This window comes from Callorhinus ursinus, unplaced genomic scaffold (genome assembly GCF_003265705.2).
Source record: "Callorhinus ursinus isolate GAN/ISIS: 27379988/994484 unplaced genomic scaffold, GSC_fseal_2.0 scaffold5, whole genome shotgun sequence".
Lineage (NCBI taxonomy): Eukaryota > Metazoa > Chordata > Mammalia > Carnivora > Otariidae > Callorhinus > Callorhinus ursinus.
In genome coordinates this window covers 35,909,643-35,923,660 of record NW_027397067.1, presented here as the reverse complement: position 1 = coordinate 35,923,660, position 14,018 = coordinate 35,909,643, and positions in this window count along the sequence as shown.

The window sequence follows — 14,018 nt, the reverse complement described above, 5'->3', positions numbered from 1 at the left end:
GCTCGGCGGGAAGTCTGCTTCTCCCTCTGACCCTCTTCCCTCTTGTGCTCTCTGTCTCTCATTCTCTCCCTCTCAAATAAATAAATAAATAAAATCTTTAAAAAAAAAAAATTATTGGTATTAGTCACAGAATTCATGTGTTTTCCTGCATGTGCATACTATGCATTGGCTTGTAGTAGAGACCATACTTTGCCCCCCAGTATTTGTTTTCTTCTAGTATCTGATTTTTGGTTGGACATATAACAGCTCAGAATGAAGACTGCATTTATCAACCTGCCAAGCTGCTTTAATTTCTGGTCTAGAAGATATAAACAGGAATATCCTATGCAAGCTTATAGAGTCTGCTTGCCTCTTCATCATTTCTTCCTACTGATGGAAGATGGATAATGGATTTAGAACACATCTTAGATCAAGAGGACAAGGTCATATATAGAAAGGGGCCTGGGTCCCAGTGAGGTACCCTGTTCACCTTGCTCACCTTCTCACATGATAAAGAAACTGGTTCTAACTTGTTTGACCCATCATTATCAAGATTCTGTAATAAGTGTAGCTAGTGTTAATCCTCAGTAACAGATGAAGTGAACCAGTATTAGGCTGAAGCCATTTGCTAGTAGCCTACGTTTTTATATGTATTTTTGCAACCGAGATTGCTAGAGCACATTTTACACCCTCAATGCTCAGTTTCCTTCATATAAAGTAGATATGATCATAACTACCTTCAACTAATTTTCTTCTTAAAATGCCATTGTGGGGTGGGGGGGCGCCTGGGTGGCTCAGTCAGCTAAGCGTCTGCCTTTGGCTCAGGTCATGATCCTGGGGTCCTGGGATGAGCCCTGAGTCAGACTCCCTGCTCACTGGGGAGTCTGCTTCTCCTTCTCCCTCTTCCTCTCCCCCTGCTCATGCTCTCTCTCTCAAATAAATCAATAAAATCTTTTAAAAATGCCATTAGGAAGTATGAATTATATGATAACTAGCATCAAGATAACTCAGAATCTTCCCATTAACAAAATACTTCAACAGTTTTTCATCTCTAATAACATATTTGAGTGTTAGAGAGAATAAGGAAAGAGAAGATGCCAGTTTGGGGAAAGAAGATGTACGTTAATGTAAATGATACAAAATGAAGCTGTCCAAAGTATTATATGGGCAAGTTGAATGATAATGTAGCATAAACATGCACGCACAGAGGAGATGTGAAAGGACAGACATAACGGGGCAGATAAGACAATTAACTGTGAAGGCAGTAATTTTAACATTAACATGCCTGTGGAGGATGTTACTTTAAGGCACTAGTGTAACACATTAGTATGTAATTAAAGCAGCATGTTGAGAGTCATAGTGCTTGCTTGTGTCTGTCTGGCAGAACATGACTGAGGCATAGGAGAGAATTAGGTTTAATATTACCATCTTAATTTAGTGAAAATAGTGAGTTTTCACTCTTCTGCAGAAGAGGTGTATCCATGAAAGTGTTTTGGTACAAATGCTCAGCAGCCTAGTATCATTGCCCTCTCTTTCTTCCCTTACCTGTGGGAAGTACCTTTTCTAATTATAATCTTCCAATTACCGCCATCTCATCTGCTGTTACTTTTGTGTGAATGATGGTTGATAAAGGCTTTGCTTCCTGGATTGGTTACTATTCCCCAATGGCAAAATAATATGCATGAAAAAGGAGATACAAAAAGATACATTGAATTTATTTTTGTTTTGTTTTTTTCCAAAGTTTTTTTTATTATGTTAATAACCGTACATTACATCATTAGTTTTTGATGTAGTGTTCCATGATCCATTGTTTGCGTGTAACACCCAGTGCTCCATTCAGTATGTGCCCTCTTTAATACCCATCACCAGGCTAACCCATTCCCTACCCCACCCCCCTCTAGAACCCTCAGTTTGTTTCTCAGAGTCCATAGTCTCTCATGGTTTGTCTCCCCCTCCAATTTGTCCCCCTTCATTTTTCCCTTCCTACTATCTTCTTTTTTTTTTTTAACATATAATGTATTATTTGTTTCAGAGGTACAGGTCTGTGATTCAACAGTCTTACACAATTCGCAGTGCTCACCATAGCACATACCCTCCCCAATGTCTATCACCCAGCCACCCCATCCCTCCGACCCCCCACCACTCCAGCAAACCTCAGTTTGTTTCCTGAGATTAAGAATTCCTCATATCAGTGAGATCATATGATACATGTCTTTCTCTGGTTGACTTACTTCACTCAGCATAATACCCTCCAGTTCCATCCACGTCATTGCAAATGGCAAGATGTCATTCCTTTTGATGGCTTCATAATATTCCATTGAATATATATACCACATCTTTATCCATTCATTCTTTGATGGATATCTTGGCTCTTTCCATAGTTTGGCTATTGTGGACATTGCTGCTATAAACATCAGGGTGCACGTACCACTTCGGATCCCTACATTTGCATCTTTGGGGTAAATACGCAGTAGTGCAGTTGCTGTGTTGTAGCTCTATTTTCAACTTTTTGAGGAACCTTCATACTGTTTTCTAGAGTGGCTGCACCAGCGTGCATTCCCACCAACAGTGTAGGAGGGTTCCCCTTTCTCCGCATCCCTGCCAACATCTGTCATTTCCTGACTTGTTAATTTTAGCCATTCTGACTGGTGTGAGGTGGTAGCTCACTGAGGTTTTCATTTGGATTTCCCTGATGCCGAGCGATGTGGAGCACTTTTTCATGGGTCTGTTGGCCATTTGGATGTCTTCTTTGGAAAAATGTCTGTTCATGTCTTCTGCCCATTTCTTGATTGGATCATTTGTTCTTTGGGTGTTGAGTTTGATAAGTTCTTTATAGATTTTGGATACTAGCCCTTTATCTGATATGTCATTTGCAAATATCTTCTCCCATTCTGTCGATTGTCTTTTGGTTTTGTTGACTGTTTTTTTTTCCTGTGCAAAAGCTTTTTATCTTGATGAAGTCCCAATAGTTCATTTTTGCCCTTGGTTCCCTTGCCTTTGGGGATGTTTCTAGGAAGAAGTTGCTGTGGCTGAGGTCAAAGAGGTTGCTGCCTGTGTTCTCCTTTAGGATTTTGATGGACTCCTGTCTCACATTTAGGTCTTTCAACCATTTGGAGTCTATTTTTGTGTGTGGTGTAAGGAAATGGTCCAGATACATTCTTCTGTATGTGGCTGTCCAATTTTCCCAACACCGTTTGTTGAAGAGACTGTCTTTTTTTCCACTGGATATTCTTTCCTGCTTTGTCGAAGATTAGTTGACCATAGAGTTGTGGGTCCATTTCTGGGTTCACTGTTCTGTTCCATTGATCTATGTGTCTGTTTTTTGTGCCAGTACCATACTGTCTTGATGATGACAGCTTTGTAATAGAGCTTGAAGTCCGGAATTGTGATGCCACCAGCTTTGCTTTTCTTTTTCAATATTCCTCTGGCTATTTGGGGTCTTTTCTGGTTCCATACAAATTTTAGGATTATTTGTTCCATTTCTTTGAAAAAAGTGGATGGTATTTTGATAGGGATTGCATTAAATGTGTAGATTGCTCTAGGTAGCATTGACATCTTCACAATATTTGTTCTTCCAATCCATGAGCATGGAACGTTTTTCCATTTCTTTGTCTTCCTCAATTTCTTTCATGAGTATTTCATAGTTTTCTGAGTACAGATCCTTTGCCTCTTTGGTTAGATTTATTCCTAGGTATCTTATGGTTTTGGGTACAGCTGTAAATGGGATTGACTCTTAATTTCTCTTTCTTCTGTCTTGTTGGTGTATAGGAATGCCACTCTTTCTGTGCACTGATTTTATATCCTGTCACTTTATTGAATTCCTGTATGAGTTCTAGCAGTTTTGGGGTGGAGTCTTTTGGGTTTTCCACATAAAGTATCATATCATCTGCAAAGAGTGAGAGTTTGACTTCTTTGCCAATTCAGATGCCTTTATTTCTTTTTGTTGTCTGATTGCTGAGGCTAGGAATTCTAGTACTATGTTGAATAGCAGTGGTGATAGTGGACATCCCTGCCATGTTCCTGACTTTAGGGGGAAAGGTCTCAGGGTTTCCCCATTGAGAATGATATTCACTATGGGTTTTTCATAGATGGCTTTTATGATATTGAGGTAGGTACACTCTATCCTTATACTCTGAAGAGTTTTGATCAAGAAAGGATGCTGTACTTTTTCAAATGCTTTTTCTGCATCTATTGAGAGGATCATATGGTTCTTGTTCTTTCTTTTATTAATGTATTGTATCACATTGATTGATTTGCAGATGTTGAACCAACCTTGCAGCCCAGGTATAAATCCCACTTGGTCATGGTGAATAATCCTTTTAATGTACTGTTGGATCCTATTGGCTAGTATTTTGGTGAGAGTTTTTGCATCCATATTCATCAAGGATATTGGTCTATAATTCTCCTTTTTGATGGGGTCTTTGTCTGGTTTTGGGATCAAGGTAATGGTGGCCTCATAAAACGAGTTTGGAAGTTTTCCTTCTATTTCTATTTTTTGGAAGAGTTTCAGAAGAATAGGTATTAATTCTTCTTTAAATGTTTGGTAGAATTCCCCTGGGAAGCCATCTGGCCCTGGGCTTTTGTTTGTTGGGAGATTTTGGATGACTGCTTCAATTTCCTTAGTGGTTATAGGTCTGTTCAGGTTTTCTATTTCTTCCTGGTTCAATTTTGGTAGTTTATACATCTGGGAATTCATCCATTTCTTCCAGATCATCTAATTTGCTGGCATATGGTTGCTCATAATATGTTCTTATAATTGTATCTCTTTGGTGTTGTTTGTGATCTCTCCTCTTTCATTCATGATTTTATTTATTTGGGTCATTTCTCTTTTCTTTTTGATAAGTCTGGCCAAGGGTTTATCAATCTTGTTAATTCTTTCAAAGAACCAGCTCCTAGTTTCATTGATCTGTTGTACTGGTCTTTTGGTTTCTATTTCACTGACTTCTGCTCTGGTCTTTATTATTTCTCTTCTCCTGCTGGGTTTAGGCTTTATTTGCTGTTCTTTCTCTAGCTCCTTTAGGTGTAGGGTTAGGTTGTTTATTTGAGACCTTTCTTATTTCTTGAGACAGGCTTGTATTCTATATACTTTCCTCTTAGGACTGCTGCATCCCAAAGATTTTGAACAGTTGTGTTTTCATTTTCATTTGTTTCCATGAATTTTTTTTAATTCTTCTTTATTTTCCTGGTTGACCTATTCATTCTTTAGTAGGATGCCCTTTAGCCTCCACGTATTTGAATTCTTTCTGACTTTCCTCTTGTGACTGAGTTCTAGTTTCAAAGCATTGTGGTCTGAAAATATGTAGGGAATGATCCCGATCTTTTGGTACCGGTTGAGACCTGATTTGTGACCTAGGATGTGATCTATTCTGGAAAATGTTCCATGAGCACTAGAGAAGAATGTGTATTCTGTTGCTTTGGGATGGAATGTTCTGAATATATCTGTGAAGTCCATTTGGTCCAGTGTGTCCTTTAATGTCTTTATTTCCTTGTTGATCATTTGCTTAGATGATATCTCCATTTCAGTGAGGGGGGTGTTAAAGTCTCTCACTATTATTGTATTGTTGTTGATGCGTTTCTTTGCTTTTGTTATTAATTGCCTTATATAATTGGCTGTTCCCATGTTCGGGGCATAGATATTTACAATTGTTAGATCTTCTTGTTGGATAGACCCTTTAATAATGATATAGTGTCCCTCCTCATCTTTTATTATAGTCTTTGGTTTAAAATCTAATTTGTCTGATATAAGGATTGCCACCCCAGCTTTCTTTTGGTGTCCTTTGGCGTGGTAAATCACTTTCCACCCCCTCACTTTCAATCTGGGGGTGTCTTTGGGTCTAAAATGAGTCTCTTGCAGACAGCATATCAATGGGTCTTGTTTTTTATCCAATCTGATACCCAGTATCTTTTATTGGGGCATTTAGCCCATTTGCATTCAGGGTAACTATTGAAAGATATGAATTTTGTGCCACAGTATTGCCTGTAAAGTGACTATTACTGTATATTGTTTGTGTTCCTTTCTGGTCTGTGTTGCTTTTAGGCTCTCTCTTTGCTTAGAGTACCCCTTTCAATATTTCTTGTAGGGCTGGTTTTGTGTTTGTAAATTCCTTTAGTTTTTTTTTTTTGTACTGGAGGCTTTTGATCTCTCCATCTATTTTCAATGATAGCCTAGCTGGATATAGTATTCTTGGCTGCATATTTTTCTCATTTAGTGCTCTGAATATATCATGCCAGTCCTTTTTGGCCTGCCAGGTCTCTGTGGATAGGTCTGTTGCCAATATAATGTTTCTACCATTGTAGATTACAGATCTCCTCTCCTGAGCTGCTTTCAGGATTTTCTCTTTGTCTCTGAGACTCATAAGTTTTACTATTAGATGTTGGGGTTTGACCTTGTTTTTATTGATTTCGAGGGGGTTTCTCTGTGCCTCCTGGATTTTGATGCCTGTTACCTTCCCCACATTAGGGAAGTTCTCTGCTATAATTTGCTCCAATATACCTTCTTCCCCTCTCTCTCTCTCTTTCTTCTTCTTCTGGGATCTCAATTATTCTAATATTGTTTCATTTTATGGTATCACTTATCTTTCAAATTCTGCCCTCGTGATCCAGTAGTTATCTCTCTTTTTTTCAGCTTCTTTATTTTCCATCATTTGGTCTTCTGTATCACTAATTCTCTTTTCTGCCTCATTTATCCTAGCAGTTAGAGCTTCCATTTTTTATTGCACCTCATTAATAGCCTTTTTGATTTCGACTTGGTTAGATTTTAGTTCTTTTATTTCTCCAGAAAGAGTTTCTCTAATATCTTCCATGCTTTTTTCAAGCCCAGCTAGTATCTTTAAAATCGTCATTCTGAACTCTAGTTCTGACACCTTACTAATGTCCATATTGATTAGGTCCCTGGCAGTCGGTATGGCCTCTTTTTTTTTTTTTTTTGAGGTGATTTTTTTCCATCTTGTCATTCTGTCCAGAGGAGAACAGATGAATGAGAGAACAAAATGCTAACAGGGTAACAATGACCCCAGAAAAATATACACTAAACAAATCAGAAGAGACCTGAAACCGGGGGAAAAGAAAGGGAAAGAAAGAAAAAAGAAAAGAAAAAAGATAAAAAACAAACAAAAACAGAATATGATCAAATATGATCAGGCTGGTGCATAGATCAGTGCCACACACTAGATTTGGGGCATATTTTGGTCTGTTAGAAGAAAGTGCCTCCCAAAATTTTAAAGAAAAAAACTTATATATGTACAAAAATAAGGGTAAATATGGTGAAGGGATGAAATATGACTGTACAGCTGAAAATTATAAAAGATTTTATAAAAGGAATTGATAAGAAGTTGGTTGAAAAAAGAGAAGAGGATTAAAAAAAAAGGGAGAGAATGTGATCAGACAGGAGACTAAAACAAAGCCATACACTAGAAATTTACGGTATATTTTGGTCTGTTAGAAGAAACTGTATCCCAAAATTTTAAAGAGAGAACTATATATATATATATATATATATATATATATATATGTATATACACACACACCAAAAATAAGGTTAACTACCATGAAGGGATAGAATATGAGTCTAAAAATGAAATAAAGATTTTTTTAAAAAGGGATTGATAAGATGTTGGTTGAAAAAGGGGAAAAGAAAAATTAAAAAAATAGAAAAAAAATTTTAAAAATTAACTTTGAAAGACTAAAGAATCATGGTAAAAAAGCCATGAATTCTATGTGCAGTATTCCCCTAGCGCTGGAGTTCTGCCATTCTCATTGATCGGTAAACTTGGTCTTGGCTGGCTGTTCTTGCTGATCCTCTGGGGGAGGGGCCTGTTGCCGTGGTTCCCAAATGTCTTTGCCGGAGGCGGAATTGGCCTTCCCTTGCTGGTCCGGGCTAAGTAATCTGCTCGGGTTTGCTCTCAGGATCTTTTGTTCCCTGCAAGCTTTCCATACAGCTTTGGAGGATGAGAGTGAAAACGGCGGCCTCCCAATCTCTGCCCCGGAGGAGTTGAGAACTTGGGGCCCCACTCCTCAGTGCACCCCCAGAGAAAAGCAGTCAGTCACTCCTGTCTCCCCAATCTCCACCGCACTCCCTGCTCACCCAGCCTGTGACCGGGCGATTCTATCTCTGGCACCTGACCCCGTGTGGAGTCTCCAAACCCAGCAGATCCCTGCGGTGTGCTCCCCCGCTGCCCCTCCCAGGGGAGGAAGGGGAGTCTCCCAGATCTGCTGCTTGATGAGTCCCTGCTGGAGGAGCAGTGGCCCGACTGTGCTGCGGATCATGGTTTATGGCAACCCCAAGCTGAGAGCCCAGCCTAGGCTCCATCTCTGCAGCCAGCTTCCCCACTCCGATACCTGGGAGCTCTGCCGCACTCAGGCACCCCCGGTCTTTCTGTGACCCCGAGGGTCCTGAGACCACACTGTCCCGCGAGGGTTCCACCCCCCGCTTAGCCACTGGAGCAACGTCCCTCCGCGGAACTGACTTCTAAAAGTTCTGATTTTGTGCTCCACGGCTCTATCACTTGCCAGAAGTGGAGAACGGAGTCCCCCTCCCCTGCCGCCTATCCTCCCGAATTTCGCCTCGGATTCACTTCTCCGCACGTCCTACCTTCCAGAAAGTGGTCGCTTTTCTGTTCAGAGAGTTGCTGCTATTCTTTCCTTTGATCTTCTGTTGAGTTTGTAGGTGTTCAGAATGGTTTGATCCCTATCTAGCTGAATTCCTAGGACCAGATGAAATTTAGGTCTCCTACTCCTCTGCCATCTTGTTCCTCCCCGCCAAAAAGATACATTTAAATTATTTTTTAATAACAAGGGATTGTTTTTTACCACAGTACCCCCCATTTTTAAATTACCACAATAGGGGCACCTGGGTGGCTCAGTCGGTTAGGCGACTGCCTTCGGCTTGGGTCATGATCTCAGGGTCCTGACATCCAGCCCCACATCGGGCTCCCCACTCAGCAGAAAGCCTGCTTCTCCCTCTCCCACCCCTTCTGCTTGTGTTCCCTCTCTGTCAAATAAATAAATAAAGTCTTAAAAAAATAAATAACCACAATATACTCCCCCCTCACACACACGCACACACACAGACATAAACACATAAGAATACATTATTTTAATTTTATTCCATAATATGCTCAGCAGTGTTTTTCAAAAATTGAAGATGTCTCCATCTTGCGTATATTAAATTTATTTCATAAAGCTCAAGTATACATAATTCTTGTCATTTTTTTGTGTATTTAATATTATGACAAATGCCAGTTTTATCCCTATATGTATAAAATCCCTTTTCAATCCTTCTAAAATAGCTTATTGTTTTCCTGTAGAAGTGAATTTCAAGCTTTGATTATGTGCATGTATCTCTTAAAATTTATCTTTCTGATTTATTGAAGCAACCTCCAGCTATTCCCTAGTTAACCATATTTTTGAAGCTAAACTATATCTTGATGGAAATGCACAGTGTCAAAAAATAGATGAGAAATATGTGGACATTTGCCTGGCTATCCATATCTTCTTAAAAATGGAAATGATTCACAAAAACCTGCGAAAGGGAAATTTGTGATTCAGGAAGAGTAACATTCAGACTGCTACAGATTGTTTCTGTCACTAAAGACTTCTCTGGCATATTGAAAGATGCAGTTTGGGATTCCCCTTTTGTAGAGTAGAAGGAATTTCCCTGCTCCCTAACTCCCACATAGATATTTTTCCCCTACATAGATATTAACTGGTGTCTGAATTCCTTTAAAAGTGGAGAGCTAATAAAAATGTCTTTATGGTTTGTTCTTCATTCTTTGACAAAGTCATACATTCTACTGCTAAGACAATTTGGTATGTGGAAGTCTATAAAGGTTTTATATATGAAGAAGGCAGAGGTATCAGGTTTATAATTTCACTAACGCTCTGATTGAAATCTGAACTTGATCCCATGTTCCATCCTTGTTTTCATGAACTCACATCTTGATCCATTTCACTGCTACAGATCACAAAAGAAAGAACGACATGAGCCTACAAAGTGAGAATTTATAAATTTAGAAGAAATTAAGGAGGATAGTTTCAGTGCCATTAATTGTTTAGGTCATTCCAGGGGCACGTTTTTCAAAATAACTATGATTTTAGTACTGGATTTCTTTGTAAAAATAGCATAAGTAAAATTTGTCAATTAGAAAAAATATGGTACCATGTCAAACTCATCTCATAGTACCTGCTAACCACCCATGAAGAAATGAAGGAACTGTTCCCATGGCCATTCTCTTGTTTAACAAAGCCAATTGATGTCTTTTGGGAACTTTCACCTCCAGGTTGGAATTTTTCACGAGTACTCTTGTTCACTGGCAGGTATTGGACTCTACACTGCCAACTTCGAAAAGATTCATTATTCTCCTGTGCATTACTAACTCTAGAGGTAGGCAAAAATGCCAGAACTCTCATGAGCGAAATACAATCTCATATGATACATATTTTTTATCTGGTTTCCAGACTCCTAGAGTTAGATAAATGATGTAATTTTGAGAATTTTTTCCCTCTAAATTGAACCCCAATTTAAATCCTCTTTGGAAGCAAATGTGAAAGTGGATTTTATTTTCTCCTTATTTTGTGTAGTATTTTAAATTCTATCTGCTCTTATGTAGCTTAAAAGTATTATCTTTCCTTCAAGGTAGTTTATATAGAGTGAGAAATGAGGTGGTATTTGGATAATGACATGTCTTAATTCATGAAGTTCATTGGCCAAAACGGATAATGTCAACAAGTACACTTTTGGATTGCAGGTGGAATTCCATCAAATAATATAAGCTTACACATTTGAGATGGTTTCAGGTGTTCGCTTGGGCAGCTGCACTGCCTTGCCTTTGCATGTAGGGATAAGCCAGAGAGAGAGGACAAGGAGAGCAGAGAGGGAAGACTCACTTTAGCAGAGTCCTTAGGCTAGTCTTTTTATAGTGAAGAAACAAATTATTTGCTAGCCTGCTGAAATGGATTGCCTTTATTGATGGAAATTAGTTGTTTGATCATTAAAATGTGCACAACTTAAGTGTATTCCTGGTTGTGGTTATGTGTTTGCTTTTTCCTTTTGGGTTCATAAAGACCATCAATAATTAAGCAACACCTGGAATCCCTATAGCAATTTTGAAAAGCATTAAAATTAAAAGATCAAAAAAATAAAATTAAAAGATCAAATATACTTTTTCTGTGAACCTGTGGAGGGGAAATGACAGCCCTCATTTTCCCTTGAGGTGTTCAAAGGTAATGAGTTATAAAAGTAGATAGCTAACATAGGTTTTATTTGGTTAGCCTGGGCTGTATTGCTGTTAAAGTATACAAGCTATACTGTTGTAAATTCTATACTGTAAAAGAAAACACTCCTGTCTGATGGAGAATGGGTTCAAACATTCTTATTGTATGCACAGTACACCCATCACTGATTTTACACTACTATTCTCCTTTCCTAGAAACTCTAAAACCTATTTTCTATTATTCATATTTTGTCATTTCCCTGCCTCAATGAACTTTATGTAAAACTTTGGACTACAGATTTTGTAGGAAATATATATATATATTTTTTTTTTCCTAAAGTTGGAGTCATTTATCTAGACAGATGGTCATGCTAGTTGAACACATTGTGCATAAATGCTACATAGCATAACCAGAGTATAGAATGTTCTCTTTTATAAAAAGAGTTTGGTTGAGAAAAGTCACCATACATTATGGAGAAAAAACGTACTTCACCTATGTGCTACAAATTTTTCAAAAAAATTATTGAACACAAAGATCAGTGTGATAATGATTTATTTTCTTTGATTCAATGGCTCATCATTATGTATAGTTGAGCTGAATTCTAGTTAATGGTTTATTTTAGTAATTTTTCACACAAATTTGCAGGTGGGGAAATAATATTGAGTCTGTGTTTATGTTAGGATTTGACATATGCTAAATCATTTCAGTCTTATCTTTCTCATAGAATAGCTATGATTAATAGTTCAGTTTTACAGTTGAGAAAACAAACTCAGAAGCATTCATTACTGTGCATAAAGACATGCATTTGAAGGCTGGTGCAGTGGTCTTACTTAAAGTACAGCTCTCATGCTGTTCCTGTCCTCAGAACCTTTGGTGGTATCCCATTATGAACCAAATAAAACACAGATCTTCAGGAGATATCACCATAAATGGATTTCATTCTATGTTTTTCTTTACTTCCAACTTCTATAACCCAGCACACCCTGAAAATATTCTGAGATTCCCTATCTTTGTTCCTGGTTCATGCTCCTCTCCACCTCCATATGGAATTCTTTTTGTCATCTCTGCCAATGAATATCCTCTCCCTCCTTCATGGTCCAGATCAATTGCCAGCTACCCATGAGTGTTCCTCAGTTGTTCAGGTAGAATGAGTATTCCCTCCTCAAGAGAAAAAAATAATATATCTTTATTACCAACAATCTTCTGTTCAGGAAATCAGTTGTATATGTGTCTATTTCATTGCTTCTGATAAGTTATATTCTCCTAGAAAAAAGTTATGCTTTATTTATATGTACCTTTACTTTACCCATTATAATATCTTGCATACAGTAAGCACTTCATAAATATTTTTGAATTGGCTTTCTGGTTGAGAGAATATTTTATAAATTAGCTTTTTGTATATTCAGAAATATTGGAAATGGACAAGGTCTGATTAATATAGGAGTGTCACACTGATACATGATGCATATATTCTAGACATCTCTACAATATGTAGCATGAATATTTGATAATGTTCTATTTTATTGTTATAAATTTAGTCCTTTGATTAATTTCTAGAAAGCAGCTCATCTAACATCAGATATAAATATTGAAAACAATTAAAATTAGGTAGGTTTCCTGTTTATACTAAGGACACGTGGCATATCTTTTTTTTTTTTAAGATTTTATTTCAGAGAGAAAGAGTGTGAGTGAGAGAGGTGGGGAAGGGAGAAGCAGAGCAGGGAGAGAGAAGGAGGGAGAAAGAATCTCAAGCTGACTCCACACTGAGCGGGGAGCCCAATGCAGGGCTCAATCTTGATGATGACGTGAGCCGAAACCAAGAGTCCGATGCTTAACCAACTGAGTCTCCCAGGCTCCCTGACTCAAGGTATATCTTTAGCTCTCTACACCATTCTTTCAAAACAAGATAAATTATTTATTTTTGTTATCCTAGATATTCCTTTGGCAGTGTTCAGTCATTTGTTCATAGTGACAATTGCCGGTTATAGAAATAATTTTTATAATCACTAATAGCAGTGACTTAGTATTTCAACAGTTTGTTAGGTCAGACTAAATCGTAGATCATAGAATCTTAAGGATCATTTAGTTAAGGACTTCTTAGTATTGGTTTATAGATTTAGAGATGTAGGTGATCCCTTTCAGCTTGCATGCAAAATGTTAGTATTTGTATGTTCTACCACTTTACTGCTGTAGCTTTTTGCATTTTCTCATACATTGCTGTGACTTCCTAAAATCTCAATAACCAGTGAAATCATCCCACTAAATTTACATATCAGCCCCAGAGAGATGTAAAGACAACACACGGCATTGGCATCCTGAAACCAGAACCAGGTCTTTCAGTTTCATGTACAATTTTTCTGGATATTATGCTAACTGATGCCATATTGAAAATTCATAACATTAAAGATAGACATAGGAAAACGATATATTGAATGACAATAAGAATCAAGCTTACTAATTTTTTTTGTCCTTTTAATTCCTAAATTAATTCTGGAAACAGAATTAGTAAAAGATATATAGTCACAACATGACAAATTCTTAGCCTTTATTTCTGTTTATTTTTTTCATATTAAACATTTTCTTTGAAGCAAGTAGAAGCTCTGCATCTTGTGATAAGTCTCTGAAGTACAGAGGAAATGAAAATCTGACAAACACCTCTAATGAAGTAAGCAATCATTTGATTTATTTTTTTGTTTAGGTAAAATATAAATGATTGTACTTTTGACTTGAACAAAATTCGGCATTTATTTTATCATTATGCATTCTGACAATTCATTTTTTAATACAACAGCAAAGCCCCCACCCCCCCCCAAAAAAGGAAAGAAAAG